At 38.7% G+C, this 17,236-nt stretch overlaps 1 protein-coding gene across 11 annotated transcripts in view; it reads left to right on the top strand.

Moving 5' to 3' along the window:
• Positions 1-17,236, top strand: part of INPP4A (inositol polyphosphate-4-phosphatase type I A) — a 110,555-nt gene that overhangs the window by 22,364 nt on the left and 70,955 nt on the right. Inside the window, exon 1 of one of the 11 annotated variants that reach the window (XM_057381496.1) lies at positions 2,098-2,152. The exons of the other annotated variants lie outside the window; for them this stretch is intronic. The gene's annotated coding sequence lies outside the window, so the exon portion shown is untranslated. Of the gene's footprint in view, positions 1-2,097; positions 2,153-17,236 lie in introns of those variants that run through there. 11 annotated transcript variants of the gene reach the window in all.

Raw genomic sequence — 17,236 nt, 5'->3', positions numbered from 1 at the left:
TAGCAATCTATTAATGCATGCATATGCATTATACATAAACAAGTGAAACTCATTGAAAAGAAAAATCAAAACCCATTACAGCACTGATATATCACTTGCTCTTCCAAAAGGTACATGGAAAAAGATGTCATAACTGGTGTGTCTGCTTGGGGCAATCTCTATTTTTATGTATCTGCCAGAAAATAAATTGGTTTATTTAATAAGGAGATTCTGAATCTATTATTTTTTAAATCTTTATTACTTGCCTTCTTTTACAATCTCTGTAGGTTTGCTGGCTTGGARTTGACTGTTCTTAGAATAAGACATGTAGCCTTTGACATTAAGATTTTTTGAAATCCCATTAGRAACACCAAAGAGCTACTTTTAGTGAGCTTTTTGTGTGACCCAGTTTTAGGAAAAATCCCAAATGGTCTCAAGTCAATTAAGTTCTGAATGTCAAAATTTAGATTAATCATGAAAGAAACACTTTCATTATCAACACTTTTAATAAGCTTTTCCACCTTGGGCTCCTGCTCGATGCACAATTCAATATGTACAGTACCTTAGTCTTTGAGTGGTCCCATTGGTTATTTGGTGGCATTAATCTGGAGAATAATTTGCAGTTCATCACTAATACTGATGCAATACTGTGACACTAATAATAATGACTTAAAAGTTGTGAGCTCACAGATAACTCTTTATGATTGGATTATTTCCTAATGTATTTTGAAAAAAGAAGTAAAGAATTTTGAGAGAAAAAAAAATGGTTTAAACCCATGGCCTTTAATTTTATTAGATTTTTACTGATCAACTTACATTTGGGGACTCTTTTAGCATTTTTTGAAGTGCTGTATTATACTGTACTAAGAACAGGACCTTTTTTTTTTTTTCTTTTCACAATGGAGACAAAGATGCCAAAAATAGGAATAAGAGAATGAGGCCCATAAATATGTCTAGATAGGCAGTTACTTTTCGTGTCCTTACTAATTAGGAACCTATCGAAAGATGATTTCCCTGCTGAAAATAGGGACTGGTTAACTTGCAAAGGACTACAGATGAGTTAGGAAGACAGAACAAAGCTTTAGGAATCTATTATGCAACCACAGAAATCTCGCATTACAGCTGCTCTTTCTTTGTGCAAATGAGGAGTAAATTTTCTAACAAATGCTGCAGGAATAGTCATCAAAAATGTCCAGCTTTGCATTCAGTTTTACTGTTTTTTTATTTGGTTTGCCCTGTGCAGCAGATGGTCCTGGGAAAACAATAAGTCTTTGCATTGACTTTCTCCAGCATTGACAATTGTTCTTTCTGAAGCATTTGAAGAACCTACCAGTCATAGGTCACCAGCATGAGATCTGCAAGTCTTGCCTTGTGAAGACAATGGAAAAACTTCAGTCTGAAAACGTCAAGTATATTGAATGAGCAAAGCGAGTGGATTTAGAGAATATCCATCAGAGTACAGAATTTTGTTAGACAATGGGAAGAACCATAATGTKTAAGTCAGACATGCTTGTCTCAAAGTGAGTTTATGCCTGGGTTTGTTTGGGTATCTCTTAGGATTCACAGGTCAATACTCAATTGAAGTGATTGTGTAAGTGCAGAAAATGGGCCTGCTGGTKTGTAACAGAGAGGTAGTTGTGCATTGTATAGAAAAATAAAGAATGTTTGGAATTGGAAATTTGTGTCTGTATTAACAGAAGAAATTTTAATATTCTTGAAGCCTGGGGAGACCTAGTGTGTTCTCCGAGCTCTGCTTTCTCTGTTATCCAAAGTGAACTCTATGGCATGTATGTAAGATTTGAGATTACAGATGATTCTGCACTTCTCTTGTATTGGGGTTTTTTTTAGGGAAAAGCAGAGCTCGGAATATAAGGGAAATAAGAACGGGCACACAGTAATTGCAAATGGTGCATTGCTTGATTATCAGGTTTAATGTGTCATTAGGGTCTTGCTGACCTTTTCTGTCAATGCAAAACATGGGCAGATGTTAGCATTAGAGAAAAAGAGAGCAGAAGTGGATAGATGTGAGCAGGCCGGCTGCCAAAAGATCAGCTGACACTATGCTGACATCAAGAGCAATCTGGAGAGTCCTTCTTACCCAAGCAAGCCTTTGCAATGTATCGTCTGTAAATGCAGGAGCCACAGGAGTGTCTGTAAACCAGTCTCTCATCTGGTCAGTATGTCTTTGTTGCTATGTTGCTATATTTTCTTTCTCTTATTTTCTTTGTTTTGATTGTAGTCTCTGCAGTTTGTTGTTGCATCTGCTGAGAACAGATAATAAAGGGAAATGGACATTTAGGTTGTCTTTTGCGTTTTCACTGGATGTGCAGAAGTACTTCCCTCTGAGATTTGCACGCAGTGTGTTACTGACAGCTTGTCACTTTGTTGTCTCTTCCTAGTGCAGGCTATGTAGCTTTGGGTTGTTAGGGAGTAATAAAAAATACATTTTATGTGGTTCATAGCTATAGCAGTAACTTGAGGAGGTGGTCTCAGTGAAGAGATGTACTTGTGTGGTAGAAATGGTTTCCCACAGCCTCTTGTGGGTTGCTTTGCTAACTGCTTTTGAGGACTGCAAGATGCTACAGAGTGGTGGATGATGTAGTGAAGGTAAAAAGTTCAACTGCTACAGTGTGTCCTGTTATTTATCTGCAGAAACCTGGAGATAACTGTGGTGAGTAAGTGCATCCTCTTCCCTACCCCCATACCCAATCACTAAAGATCTGCTTTCATGTGTGGCTTCCTCTGTTCATTGTCTGTGCAGGGTAAAGATTCTGCTTCTGACACTTTCCCCAGCAGGAGTTTAAATTTTCCTGAGAAACAAACAGTGCTTTTCTTTTGTCACGGCATATCAAAATAGCCATGGAAGGTAATTAGATGGAAGAAAGGAACCTGCTAGTGAGATGCACGTCTGATAGTCTAGTGAGCAAGATGCTGAGATCCAGTTTCTGCATTTTGCTTTGCTGTGGACATGTGTCAAGTCAGTTGCCGTATTTGTAAGATAATTCAAAAAATATTTATCCTCTCAACTTCTTGCMTATATGTATTTTAAAAATACCTGCTTCTCTTGCAGTGAGTGTCTTCTACTATGTGTGTGCATATTGCTCACTTCCATGTATGGCTGCTCACTGATACGTTGGAAAGTACTGTTATGCCCATGTCAGTGCTAGAGTATGRTCCTGTTCAGGAAATCAGCTCTGCTTTTCATCTTGAAAATGTGTGTCAGTGCTCCTCAGACACTAGTATCTCTGAACTCCTACCTTTCCACAGAACTCACAAAAAAAAAGACTACAAAACATTAGGATGCAGCAGAGAGTGTAGCTGTTGGAAAGATGATTGGAAAGGTAGGAGAGAGAGGGTGGAAGGAGCACTGTGGGAATCGGGAGTGGTCCTCAATCTGCTTCTGTTACTCTACTTCATCAGGAGCCAGGTCTGTCCTTGAAGAAAATGAATGTTTTTTTAAATTTTTTTTTCCATTCCCTCCCTACCCCTACCCCAGACAGTATAATCTAAGAAGAAGAAGGCTTTGTAACAGGAGTAGAGGATTGTGTTCTCAGGAAAGACAATCTGAGTTTTTACGGGAAAGCAAATTTATAAGAAATCTGACAATCTGAAATAGGTTGTAGGAAACCACTTCCACCAATGCTGGCTTAATGATGACTTTAAAAAAAAATCCAAAGAAACAAATTCTTAGAGATAGGAAGATGATGAGAAGGAAAAAGATTCTTGAGCCTAGTACCATAGGTACTGTAGAAAAGCCTTTGTTTGCTTGTTACCTAAAGGTGAAAATGGAAAAATTATTATCTGTAGACCTTAAAGAGTGTATGGTAGTCTGCACTGCCTCTTAATGCAGAATGTCTTGCAGCAGTGTTTAGTTCAGCAGGCTGTACTGAATTTCTGGTCAAGATTTCATCCACATCTGTGCACATTTACTTCTGTTGGGCTAAGTAGCTCCCACTTTTCAATCCCTGATCCAACCGATGTCTACTGCAGAAGGTCCAGCAAAAAAAGACTGATCGATTAAAAGACAGGAAACTGCTTCCTGCAGCAGCTAAATCACATCTGATTTGTAGATGAGGTTATTTGCAGCTCAGGCAAGTATATGCATTTTACACAGTGGGTGTTCACTCTTTAGCTCTTTGAGGCCTTTAACAGCTCTTTTCTTTGAGTCAGCTTTGATCCAAATCTACGCTCTTAGCTGGACAGCAGCATAAAATTGAATGTAAATACACAATTGCATGCCGTACATTTTAGAGCAGACAAACAAAAACCACAACTCCCGCCTCCCAAAAGAAACCATCCTCCAGACCCCCAGACATGTGAAGTATCACCCAGCTTCTAWGTGTCATAGAAGCCATTTGGACCATGTTAGTTTTGCTGATTAAAATCTCAGGGGTCTTAGTTTAGTTTTTTGTTGCTGCTGTTGGGTTTTTTTGTGTTTTTTTTTTCTCCTGGCATGCTGTGGTTCTTAGCATTCTCTTGCCTATTCATACATTTAAGACATGAAAATAAAGCCCTGGAAGCTTGACAGAAGGAAAGATTCACTGTCATTAGTAAAYTGGGGAAAAGGATGGGATTCAACAGAAGATTTCCCAAGTGATAGAATACTAACGGTTTTAGGGGAAAGAGTTTAATTCAGTGTATTTTCGTAGATACCAGATGTTCTTTATCCCCCTTGTTTGTGCTGTCTCCATGACCATGCTTCAAGGATTGTTTTRCTCAGCTTGATTCCTTCTCATCTCTTGATCCTTGCCAAGGCAGTGTTCTTGGCTGCTTTGGGATACRTGGAGTAAACATTTGCCATCAGTAGTATGAAGTTTGTTTAGCAGTTTTAACAATCAGATACAGTACTGAAGAGTGCTGTGCACATACTTGAATTTAATGGGCAGGACTATCTTTCATTTGACTGGGCTTTGAAAAAGAAGGAATTCTTTCAAATGACAAAACACCAGACCCATGAAAGTCATGCTTTGGTATTAGCCTTTCCATGAGAAATCTCAACACAAATCTGTTTATCTGGGTGGTAGCCAACTGGCCATTTGCTAAGTATGAGGAAAGATGTTCAGCTGTATATGCTTTGACATAAACCAAGTGGTTTTTTTCCCACATTATCTGGGATGTTTATATGAATGTCTTTTAAGCAGGTCTATGCATTTTAATGTCAGCCAGCAGCTACTTTTGATGATACTTGCTTGATTCATCCCACCATAGTTTGTTCCATGTGCTTAACCTGATGGCTCAGTTTTAGATGGTTTCATCTCCCTCTTTTGAAGCGTGAATCTGTTAAATATTGTGACTGCTTAGTATAATGTGCTTTTCAGAAATAAGTGTGAGCAGTACAGCATTGCATATCAACAGTGTCCAGCATTAAGTGCCTAACTTTGAGTTCATGATGCCTAGKTTCAATTGTTCGTGGTGGGGAGTCTGGCAGGCCTGGGAAATAACTACGTGATCAAAATGCTTCTTTGACTAGGTTATCRGTGCCTAGTGAGATGAATAGCTATGGGGGAAGCTGTCAGAACTCAACTCGAAACCCAAATGCACTGTTCCTGTTTATAATGCAGCGATTCTCTTTTCCCTGCTAAGCTGGAGTCAGGCACACAGCATTTCTGCTCACGTGCATCCCTTCCTACGGTCCTTCCCACAGTTCTTTCATTTCACTGTGTTTGAGACCAAATTTGCTCTCCCCAGAGAACCTGATGAAATTAGAGACACTTTGCAATGAACTTGTCACAAGTAAGTGGATATTGCCCAGACTCAATACTTCTGTTTTATAATCTTTCCTGGGTTTTTGGGGTTCTGCCCCTAGTTTTGATGAGATACATGAGCCACAGGTATCTTGTAGTAGCACATCACCTGATATACCATGGTATTTACGTGGTTTGCAGAGCAAGCTTTTGCATTCACCATAAATATATTTGTGGTGAAGAAGCAGAATTGCTATTCAGGGGGGAAAACACCCAAACCGAAACTCCAAAACAAACATAAACCACCCAATCCTCAAAGATTATGCAGAGGATAAAATCCAACTTCTGCTGGGATATTCTGCAGGCACACACAGAGACATGGGCAGGCAGCGAGTGCCTGTGTGACAGGGAGCCAGAGTGAGAGGAAGCCTTGAAACTTAAACTCCTCCTGCAGCTCTGCATCTGCTCTGAGTCACTGCTATGACTCACACTGACAGTTCACGTTAGCTAGCGTTCAGATGGAGCAGCTCTGGCAACAGAAGAAGCAGGTTGTATTACTGATAACCTGCTGCAGCAGACAGTTGCACCAAGATTTTTTTTTACGAGCACAGATGAAACAGAGGAGGCTTTACTGAGYGCCGCTATTATTATTAGTATTGTTTCCTTAAGGTAAGAATGCCTGTTTATTTTCTAGAGAAATGTACGAAAGGGATTTTGGAGCTCGTGAAGTCTGAATTTCTGTTGCTGTTATTCTCAGAGGATGCTGATCTTTGGAGCTGCGTTACTGCAAAGCTTTGTCTCGACTGTTTGCCGTGCCATATGGGGAATCATATGGCTAATGGGCAGTGTGTGTCCTAGGAAACAAAATAACTACATTCTCATTCATTGGTGTTATGTAAGGCATGGCAGCCATGTTAAGGACAGAAGACCTCCTTTGAAGAAACTGCTGCTAGATGGTAGGGCAAGGAAAACAATTAATTGTTAAGCAGCTCTATTCTTCGGAGAGTGCTTCAGTTCTTTGGTTCTTGGTTGCTGAATTTCTGTGTTAATACAATAAAAAAATCAGCTGCATTAGAAGTAGYGAAATAATTGTTTACCTTTAGAATCACTGTGTTGTTTTGCCTTCAGCATTCAGGCTGGGACTGTGCATGTGATCCGTGCAGTGCCTGGATGTAAACAGTTTCCTCAAATACTATAAATGGTACTTCCAGATATTGGGGTGATTTTCATCTTGTGCCACTAAAAGCCCATATATATATATATATATATACATATATATACACACATACATATATGTATATGTATATGTCCTGTTCTGACAACTAGTTATATGCAAAAAATGAGACATATTCTAGTTGGTGTTGACATATGCAGAGTAGGTAGAACATTTGTTTGTAGTGGCTTTACTGCTATTTTATTCACTTTGTACTGTAATTTTATTGCAGTTTAGACTGGAATCGCTTATTATGCTCACGTAGAATCCTTTGAGTCTTGAGCGTTTGCTGTATTCTCCACAAGAGATTTTATAAGCTAGGAATTCTGGTTTTGRACTGCAGTAGTGATTTTATCTTAATTACTTGTTTCTTTTCTCCCCCTTTTTTCACCCCCCATTTATTTTGGATTTGCAAAGCAGTGTCCTTTTAAAGTGTATCCTACTATGAGGTTGGCAGCTGCTTTCAGTAATAAGGGAGCCAGATCACTTGTGTTTATTTTCAGAATGAGAGAATGAGGGTATTTGCAAAACCTGATCGTTTACTAGCTGACTGCTAGGACTGGAAATTACCAGTCATTTTCTTATAGAATTTACATAAAAGTGACCACTTACCTTCTCTTGAAGAAATACAGTGCTGTAGGAATAGCGTTTAAAAATGCTRGCGTACTTTTGGTTCTTTTTCTCTTTGCTAGTTTCTAGCATTTGCTGATGTACAGTGTTTTCATTGCTGTGAATTAACCAGATTTGGTGTTACTTTCCCTTTTAAAAATATTAGCTTTCTTAATAAAATGGAAAGTAAGGTGTGTTACTGTGTTTGTAGTATCTTTACACTTCTGGTGACATCCAGCTTGGAAAACTACAGTGTGCAARGAGCTTTTAAAACAATTGTCAGTCATGGATGCCCAACTCCCAAACGAAAAATTTTGTTGACTAATTTTAATGACTTACATTTCAGATAAAAAGTATTTCTCATGTTACAGCTTTATGAATGCATAAAGAGAGGTTCCTTTTGGGACTGTTCACTAACAATGTTCTGGCACATGACAATCTCCTTYCCCTCCCAAATCCAAACAAGTAGAAATAAAACATTGCTTACAGTCTTAATTTTTCCACTGATTTGTGTCTCAACTATTGTTTTTTAAGAAACAATATTGTTTTTTTTGTCAGAAGTGTCCTTGCCTTCACGATTGCCTTTAAGTATGTATTTACATATGAATTCTTTATTATGTCAGAACAAATAGTTTATTATAATAAAACTCAATTATCTTCAGTTTAGTTTATGTTATTTCTTTATTTTAATGTATTGTGGACACAGTTAAACAATTGATGTTAAAGTTTTCAGAAGACATTTCAAGAAAATGCTTAACAACTAGAAARTGGGATGACAGCCCCTGAATCAACACAAACCTGAAGACATCCTCTCCATCCTGTTTGTCCTTTTTGTGTAGGARCTGACCACCAGAGAGTCCAGTCTTGCAAGATAGCTAGAGAGTTTGCTCTGCATGAGTTGGAGAGCTTCTGAGAGGAACCAGTGCAATTGGAGTGGTGATTGTTGTGATGTCAATAATAACAATAATAATGCATGCCTTCTCTKTGAGATACATTAGCAAGTTACGCTGAAGACATAAACATCCAAGGTAGGAGAGATTTGTGTRGGGAGGTGATCATGTCTGTGTTATGAGCAAAGGAACCAGCTGCATTTGATCCTTCTATGCAGGGATTTTGTAGTRAGTATAATAGGGCTGGTCCAAGCCTGCCCTCCAGTCACCCTGAAAGTTGGGTTTTGTTACCTTAAGATGGTTTTGTATTAGGCTGCAAAGGTAACAAGTGACAGAAGCTATTGTGGTTATTTCACTGGTACTTTTGGCAGAGCTTAAATTGGGAGAGTTCATGATTTCCTTGGCCTTTCTTTTCTGTAAACCYAAACAGAAGATCCCAGCTCTGTTCTCCCCTCCTGTTCCTAACCTGCAGGATATTGTGGCTGTTCTCTCGTGTCTGTATTACTACAGAGCCATGCTTTGTTATCCTTGCCCTCTCTAAAGCTTTTGTGAACTTCCTGCTGAAATTTAAGCTTCCTTTTTCATTCTCTCTTCAGCCACTCTGGTGTAACTTGTTTAAGGATTCTCTCCTCTTGGTAGGTTTTCCACCTACAAAAGCCTTGAGTGGTGCAAAGCCACAAACCTCAGGAAATTCAGCACTTTCCTTTTGCTTCTTGTGCTGCTTGTGTTGCAAACAACAGGAGGGGTGTTCAGCTGTCCTTCATTTGTTTCTTCCTTTGTAAAACCTCCTGCTTTTTTTTTTTTTTTTTTTTTTTTTTTTTTTTTGTCTTCTTTTGTGGCCAGAGTAACAGTGTTACTCTGAGCGCTTTTCAGCCTTGCTGGCAGTCGAGGAGCAGTGCTGCTGGATTAGCTCTGATCTCGTACGTGTTCTGCTCTCTCAGTCCTTGAGCAGAAGTTTCAAAACAGACAGTGGCATCATCCTTGGGCATGTTGTTCTACCTCTCCCTGCCATGACAGCGGGAAACGACTGCAGGAAACAGCTGTTGTTGTGGGTAGTAGGTGGAGAAATAAAGGCCCTGGAGAAAATAAAGTATTTCTCCAAAATTCTTGAAGCTCTGAAACCTTTAGTGGGAGGAAGCACTTACTCTCTCCTTTTACACAAAAGTTGCATCAGCAATGATTYATAACTAGCCTTGCTAAGTGCCTGATGAAGAACTTAGGGGAAATCTAATCCTGTCAGTGCAATTAATTTATGTCAGTCATCTTTAATATGGGTGATTTAAAAAAATTGTATTATGCTACCTAATGATCAACGCAAACTAGACTACTGCTGTACCAGAAGCTGAGTTTTAAACAGAGTAAAAGATGGTTCATGCACTGAATAAAGATTTATATTTTTTCCCAGAAAAAAATGGTTGCCATATTTTCTGTGCTGATATGCTGTTTGACATTAGACTTCTTGAAAAAGGTTTCTGCAGTATATGAAAAAGCAGCATAGTGGTGTTTGTGTAGTACATCCTTGTCACAGAACACARCATATCTATTTTCAAATAGGAATTTGAAATGGAGGGAGGTAAAAAGTTTGTATGAGTTGGGGCTTTTTTACAAGTTTTTGTTTCTTTTTTTTTTTTGCATGTGCAAAATAAGCCCATGTAAACTGGAGTTGCATTGGAATAAAATCCTTGCATGTGAGCAGTATGAATAACACCATATGCAATACTGAACCATCTTGTTTGTTGTAGAACTCCTCTTTTTATTTGTGCAATTTTTAGAGGTTACAATTTTTATATCAATTATTTTTGGAGTCTTATATAGAGGGCTTCTTCTTGGCCYCCTTTCCTGTTTTCTGAAGAAGTCTTGTAGGGATTAGATTTGTTGCCTGGTTTTAAAATGGAGGGGGAAAAAGCTGTTGAMTCTTTCTTTATACTGTGTCCTGAAAAGCTCTTCACTTAATCCTGGAGCAGTTCAAGCAGGGGGATACAGAGGGAGGTGGTGAACACACTGTTTGCCCTGCAAGGCCTGAACTGTTATAGGGGCTCCCAACTCATTGTGTTACACGAGCTTTTGCATCACACAGAAAAAGTCATGGACTCTTTTTTGTCTGTTTAGACCTTTGTGTATTTTCAAGCTTGGGGTAGTTTAAATGAAGAGTAAAGGGTAMAGCCTATACTCTGAATATACAATGGTGGTCCTTTCATTTGCCTCCAGGGTCTGAGTTTCCACTTGACTTCATGACTATTGTCCCCCTGTCCTGCTCCAGAGTCAGAGCCAGTGAAAGGATGAGKATAGTTCATTTTGCTCTGGTTAAATGAGGTTATGGCCTGGATTATGATGGCATGTTATTTCTGGGCAGAATTCTCCTTGTGTTTTATAGGGATGCAGMAATCTGGGATTAGCTCAGTTTTCATTTCAAATTGATGCTTTGCCTTTAAAAGCAGCAGAATACCTCTGCTGTGTGATCTTAAATAAACAGCAGCTAATTGGTAGGTTTGATGTCTCATATGACTGTGAATTGACCTTCTATGTTCAGGTGAAACACAGTTTAAAGGGRGTGGGTTCATGATCCTTAATTCAAATTTACTTTGTAGATAAATACTTGATAGTGCCAGATGGCAAAGCAGCTACAGGCTGAGGTGAATAACAGAGCATATAAGTTACTTGGGCAGCAAATCTACTGTTAAAAAAAAGAAAAAGCACCACAATATTCTGGATTGCATTAAATGCCAGTAACTTCATCAGGTTTCCTATCTGTGACATGTGTATGTATTGTAAGTCCCAGATTCCTGAAATACAAACTGCTATAAAAGATCTTTTTTTTTTTGTCCCATTTCAGAAATAGACACAAACGGTCTGACTTTACAGCATAAGATTTATTTTTTTTCATGGCTTCAGTGCTATTTCTGTCAACAGTTGGGAGGGCTTCTGCTGAGGACATATGGACCAAAATGGTAAAAGTTGATTCATAYAATGCACATGAAATGACATAAGTAATACCATACTGACAGTGTCTTCTGTTATTTCAGGAAAACTTGCAAGAAGAGCTCTTTTGAGCTCTGTTTGGTAGCATGGAGGATTTATATGAAGGGATTGTGTCACAAGTATTACTATCACTAAATATTAGTATCAAAGCTCTAAATATATGGCATAGAAATGCATGCCACGAGCTGGCTAGAGCGAGCACTAAACTTTCTCTCAAATGTGGGTGTCTGGGAAAAGTTACTTAAATTATTCTCTGTTCCTGAGAGAAATAGATGACTGTCGGTTGTATTTTGGTAAACAGGAGGCAGTGAGTAATAGGAAGAATGTGGCCTTTGTGGTTTTGCCTATGTAAGAGAGATTTCTCATCACTGTCCCATAAGTTTGTATGTTCTAGTGAGAACGTGATATTATAATGCTGATRTTTCTACAGGACTCTGATTTTACACAGAAAAGTTGCATGGAAAAGTGACTACTCTTCTGCTGATACATGGAAGAGAGGCATATTTTGCAGGTACACAGTAAGAGGGGCAGAGTGCATTGGGATAATGGAAAGAGATGAGCATCTTCAGGGTACAAAGAGCAGTGAGAGGGGTGGCCTGTTTGGGCACATGGAAGGATAAACTTCCATTGACATAGAGACAGTATGAAGGAAACAGCTCMTTTTGTGTGTGGAAGTGAGGGAAGGCTGCCAGCATCTGTGTGTGTGTGAACTGAGGAAGGGAGGGGTTTGACTTCAGCACTCAATTTTGACTTGTTGTCTCAATTTTGACTTCCTTGTAAATGCTTTGCCTTTTTTATGGGATACAAATATTTCCTAATAGYTCAAGAAGAACCACATGCATTTTTTCTGTGCTTGTTAGTGGGATTTATATTTCTCATATGTAAACATCACCATAGTCTTTAATTTCATAGAAAAACAAAATGTCACAATGGGCCAAGGATAAGACTTTATTGAGGGCTGGAAAAAATTTGGCACATGTAAGAATGGTCTCTTTTAAAACCAGGGATGTCTTTAAATAGCAATTTTATGTGAAATTTAGCAGAAAGACAAAYGGAGGACAGAACACTTACCAGTGAAGATCTGCTTAGCTGGTGTTATATTTGTGATAAGTAGGAGACAAGGACTCTTGTAATTTGACTTCATTTGTGTGAAGATTTGATCCCCCTTCCTGTCATGAGCAAGACATCCATGATAAATGGGAAGAGCTCTTTCTTCCTAGCACAGTGTCACTAGTAACATTTATTGTCACTTGCAACATTTGCAGACATCTAAAACGTTGCTCAGAAGGTACRTGTCAAACAGGCATTTGGGAGGACTGTGATAGCTGATGAAGAATGTTATGGTGTGCAGCATTTATTTTTTGAAAGTATGGTATCTTTCACAACTTCCCTAGAACTTGGACTTTTTCTCCCCATTCCTTCATATTTCTGAGACTCAAGAAAACAGCCTTCACAGTAAACGTGACTATTTATATGCAAAGCTTGTAATGCAGCCTAGATTTCTCCATATTGCACTGCACATTTCATGGCTGGAGTACTCARTGTTCCTGTTTACATGAGCTCTCAAGCTGCATTTTGGGGATTCATAAAATGAACATTACAAGGTTAGTGCAGTAAGGAAAACCCATCTTAATGTCTTGACATCTTGGGAATTTGTGTAAAACTGAATATCCTCAGAAAATTATCAGTTGKTTACACTGTGTGAAGATAATTTCCAGCAATTGCTCCTTGGATGTTTAGTTTTACAGTTAAATATTATCTAGCCTGAAAACATTGCCTCCCATGATAAAAAAAAAAAGAGAGAGGCGTTGTGGTCATTTGGTAGCTAAGTAAAATGTGTCTTACTCTGACACGGATACGATAAATGAAAGAAGGGAGTAAGAATTTTAGAATTGTAGATACTGGACACCATTCATTTACTATTAACACTATTACAAAACTATTGACAAGTTGGTGCACCATGGTCCTGGGTGTCACCTCATCCTTTCTGCATAAGCATGTCATAGATGGTTGGGTCGATAATGCTTGTAAAATCAAACCACATCTTCTGTTTAGTGTGTAAAATAGAATATGAAATACAGGATACATTTGTGCAAACCAGTTTGACCTTGGGACTATCTGTTGTAATCTCTTCCTGGCTTCCCATTTTGCATGACTGCATTCTATCTAGACTGACCTTGTGGAGGTGGGTACTTGACAGTGTTGAGGAATGGACCTATTGTTGGAGCATGCTGTGGGTTCTGACTCTATGTGTGTTCAGCCTAGGGAGGTATTGCTGTGTGCTATGATTTTCTTTTCTGATAAAAATCAGATGCCAAGCAAGGTAAATTGTACCTGTGTTTCTRCCAGAAGTTGTGTCTCATTTTGGTACATGGCCTAGCATTAGGAATGCTAAAGCACTTCTTCAACCAAGTGATAGAATTGCAGACGTGTTCCATTTCTTCACAATCAGGAGCTGAGAGTAGATACTTAATGTTGTGTAAGTACAGGTTGCACACATAATACTGAAATCTGAAATAATTCTGGGGAAGTCAGATGAAGACAAGGCAAGTTTCCTCTTCTTCTGTAGGGTATATTTTGATGTAATGGTGATAGCATCTTGTGCAAGTACAGCAAAAACGGGTGCCATATWAATCACAATAATGATTTGCTCAAAATGAAGTGAGTTTATCTTCTTTATACTCTTACGCTTCTGTAAACTGGTATTTCAAAATGGGGAATGAAGAAARAATTCAGGAAATCATATATAGTTAAAAAGAGTTTAGAGAATGCAGTATTTTATTTGCCACAAAGCAAAGGAGAAGATCAGACAGAGCACAGCAGGACACACAGTATATTCTGCCTTCTGTCTGCCAGAAAAAGAACATGCTGCCTGTGTTTGTAGACTGATTATTGGAAACTTGAGCCTTTAAAATATGTTTACAGGAAACGTCTTCTGAGCTATACTGGATCTAACAACTTGATTTGAATGAGCGTTCATTTGCAGCTCTGCTGTCATGCGGCTCATCCTCAGCTTCTTGTCCACAGCAGAGGTTCTTGCTCCTCAAATTTGTCAGTATAATCAGCAAACAGCCCTTCTCCACCCTCATCCTGTTAGAGAGCTTTGGATTTGCATTGTACCTTTTGCAAGGTGGCCCTTTTTTTCTGTCCAGGTATTCTGGGGAGAAATGGAGTGGGGTCATGGAGTCTTGTTTTTGTTTGGTTTTGATGTGGTGTATTTGGATTTTTTTTAGAAGAAGTTTAGGTTGTACCAATGTGTGCCATTTTTCTGACAGAAGAAGGGGAAAAGTGATGACAAGCAATGGGAGATKGTAGTTTAGATTGGCACAACTCTTGTGGTAATAGCATATCTGTTGGACTGTACCTGGATAAAAGCTATCAAGGCTAGCCTCTGGGCAAAGTAGCTCTGTCTTTGCCTGTTTAACTAATAGACAGAATCACACCTGGTGTTATGGGTTGCAGGWACCCTTCAGAGGTGTTGACATCACGTTTAATTGCAAAGGAGAAGTGTTAGTTGTGCCTGCTTTCCTGGAATGATTTGGCTGCCATCCAGTGAGTCAGAAAGAGGGAAGAAGGGAATGTGGAGGAGAAAGTGAGGGATTTCTGGTGGGAGCATGTATACTCCCTGTTATTTTTGTGTTTGTCTTTTTACTCACACTGATACTTTTCTACAGAAAATAGTGTCTTGTGCTTCACTTTCTGCAGTACTTAGGAATAATGGTGTGGCAGATTTAATTGAGAGCTGSTATTCTCCCCATTGTGTGGTAACCCTGGATGCAAGTGGAGCTGATTGGATAGGAAAAACGTGTCACTCTATATCATTTCCTTACAGTGAAGGATCTGAATGGCTTTTAAAATTTGGCAGCAAGCTCTAAGGTTTGAACTGCCATCATCAATTGATTGCAGAACAATTTCTATATTTTTGTTTCTTTTCTGTCTTGAAGACTTCCAAAATGCCAGAGGCAGAAGGCAGAACATGTCAAGAAGATGGTCCTTTGGTGTGGTCTGCAGTAGTACATGACCACACTCTGCTATGGTTTATTGCTATTACAGGGCAATATAATTTAAGAACTTTACAATGTAGGGTGGAAAAGGGTAGCTTGAATTGGTATCCAATTAGAACCATTTATATACAAGTGTCTTTGTCATCTCTGGGAATGTAATACCTGGGCATAGGCTGCTGGTCTTCAGTTAGGTTGTTATGGCTAAAACTAACACTTTGATGGTGCTTAATCAGACACCAAAGTGCCATAGAATTGGAATGCAGTTACAAACTGTGGTTATGACAAAGAGGAGAACTTGAAGGCAGACTCTAGAAATGTAGTTGAAAACCCAGTGTTGCTTTCAGAAGCAAGTGCAGAGCAGGAGGGCATTCGCAGAAGGTCAGAACTTGCAGAGAGATTGGTGGATMGGTCTTGCCCTCTCTGCAGAAGCTGCAATACTTCAAAAAAAATTTACTGATGGGCTGATTTTCAAACACATTGCTAATCTTAGTGTTGCTTTGCAAGATGGGTGTGACTTCCTGAAGGTAGTGAACAAGTTATGAGCATAACATGACAGCAGAGAAGCTTGATGTAGTTACTGGGTCACATTGTCTCTATTTTACAGATATGTGAGCTAAGCCAAAAAGTTRAAAAGGATTTGCCTGTTGCCATAGAACTAGTCTGTTTTTCATCACAGTGTTGTAAATAGGCTTTTTAGATTCCTTTATCATCCTTGCCATTTTAATTTCTTCATTTAAATTAATAATAACTGACCAGGTTTTACTATTTATATTAGATGTCCTGAAGGTGAATGGTGGTACAGTGTATTATAGGATTATRATGTTGTGTATCTGTGGTATCAATCCTCGTTCTGGTAACTGTGGCTGGCAATGACTTACTTTCATGGAGTAACTGTCATGGTATTGTGGAGCTTTCACAGTACTTGCTCTGCTTTTAGAATTGAAAAAGAAAAAATAATCATGCTAAATAAATACAGTTGAAATTATAAAGGATATTAAATTGGAACTTTGCAACTGAATTTGCCAAAATAAAAATTATTTAAAATAGTACATGACTTTTTTTCTGAAAACCTGCATATCACACTAAATCCTGAAAAGAGCTCTATATAATGTCAGAGATCCCTGTCCTTATTGAGGCCAAAAAGCCAGGATTACTTAAGTATTTTCTTACTTCTCATCTGAACTGACAGTCATAGTAGTGAACCTCAAGTTTGTTCTGCTTTCACCTTGGACAGTGAAAAGCAAAGAAAACCTAATCTGCTTTACAGGCCACTTACGTGAAGAGGTATAATTTTATAAGAAAATTTGAAATGCTTTGCTGATGAGTGCATCAAAGCACAGAGCAGGATGGAGTTTCCTGAGTTGTTAAGTCTAATTTTAACAGTGGCATAACACTCGTATTGGAGGGAAAGCAAGGTTTTCCTTGGCTAAACAAATCTTTTTGGTTGCTATTCTTCAGGTTAGATTTGTTGATTTGTTAACATCCTGTTTTTCTTAATACTTTTTTCACCTCAGTGGTGTTTATCCCTTGTCATGTATTTCTGCAGGGCAAATTGTAACTCATCTCACCTTCCACTTTGCTGAGTTCCAGTGTTTTTGTAGAAGGTGGCTCTTTGTTGTTCTCAGAAGCCTTTCTTTACATATTGCRGGCACAGATGGACCATGTTTAGCTTTTTTGTAGCAAGCGTTCCTGACTTAGTTTCATTGCTGCTTCTTGTAGCAGCAAGAGCACATTAGTTGGTACAGGCTAATGCACTATCTCCCTTTTTGTGCCTGTGTTATCTGACTCGAAGGTCTTCTTTCTTCTTCGTTTTTTGGGGTTTTTTTGTTTGGTTGGTTGGTTTTTTCTTTTTTTTTTCTTATTGTCTTTTTTTTTTTT

Source organism: Malurus melanocephalus, unplaced genomic scaffold (assembly GCF_030028575.1).
Source record: "Malurus melanocephalus ecotype Western Australia unplaced genomic scaffold, MMel_1.1 scaffold_512, whole genome shotgun sequence".
NCBI lineage: Eukaryota > Metazoa > Chordata > Aves > Passeriformes > Maluridae > Malurus > Malurus melanocephalus.
The sequence above is the reverse complement of the archived record's forward strand: the minus strand, read 5'-3'. Positions and strand labels throughout refer to the sequence as shown.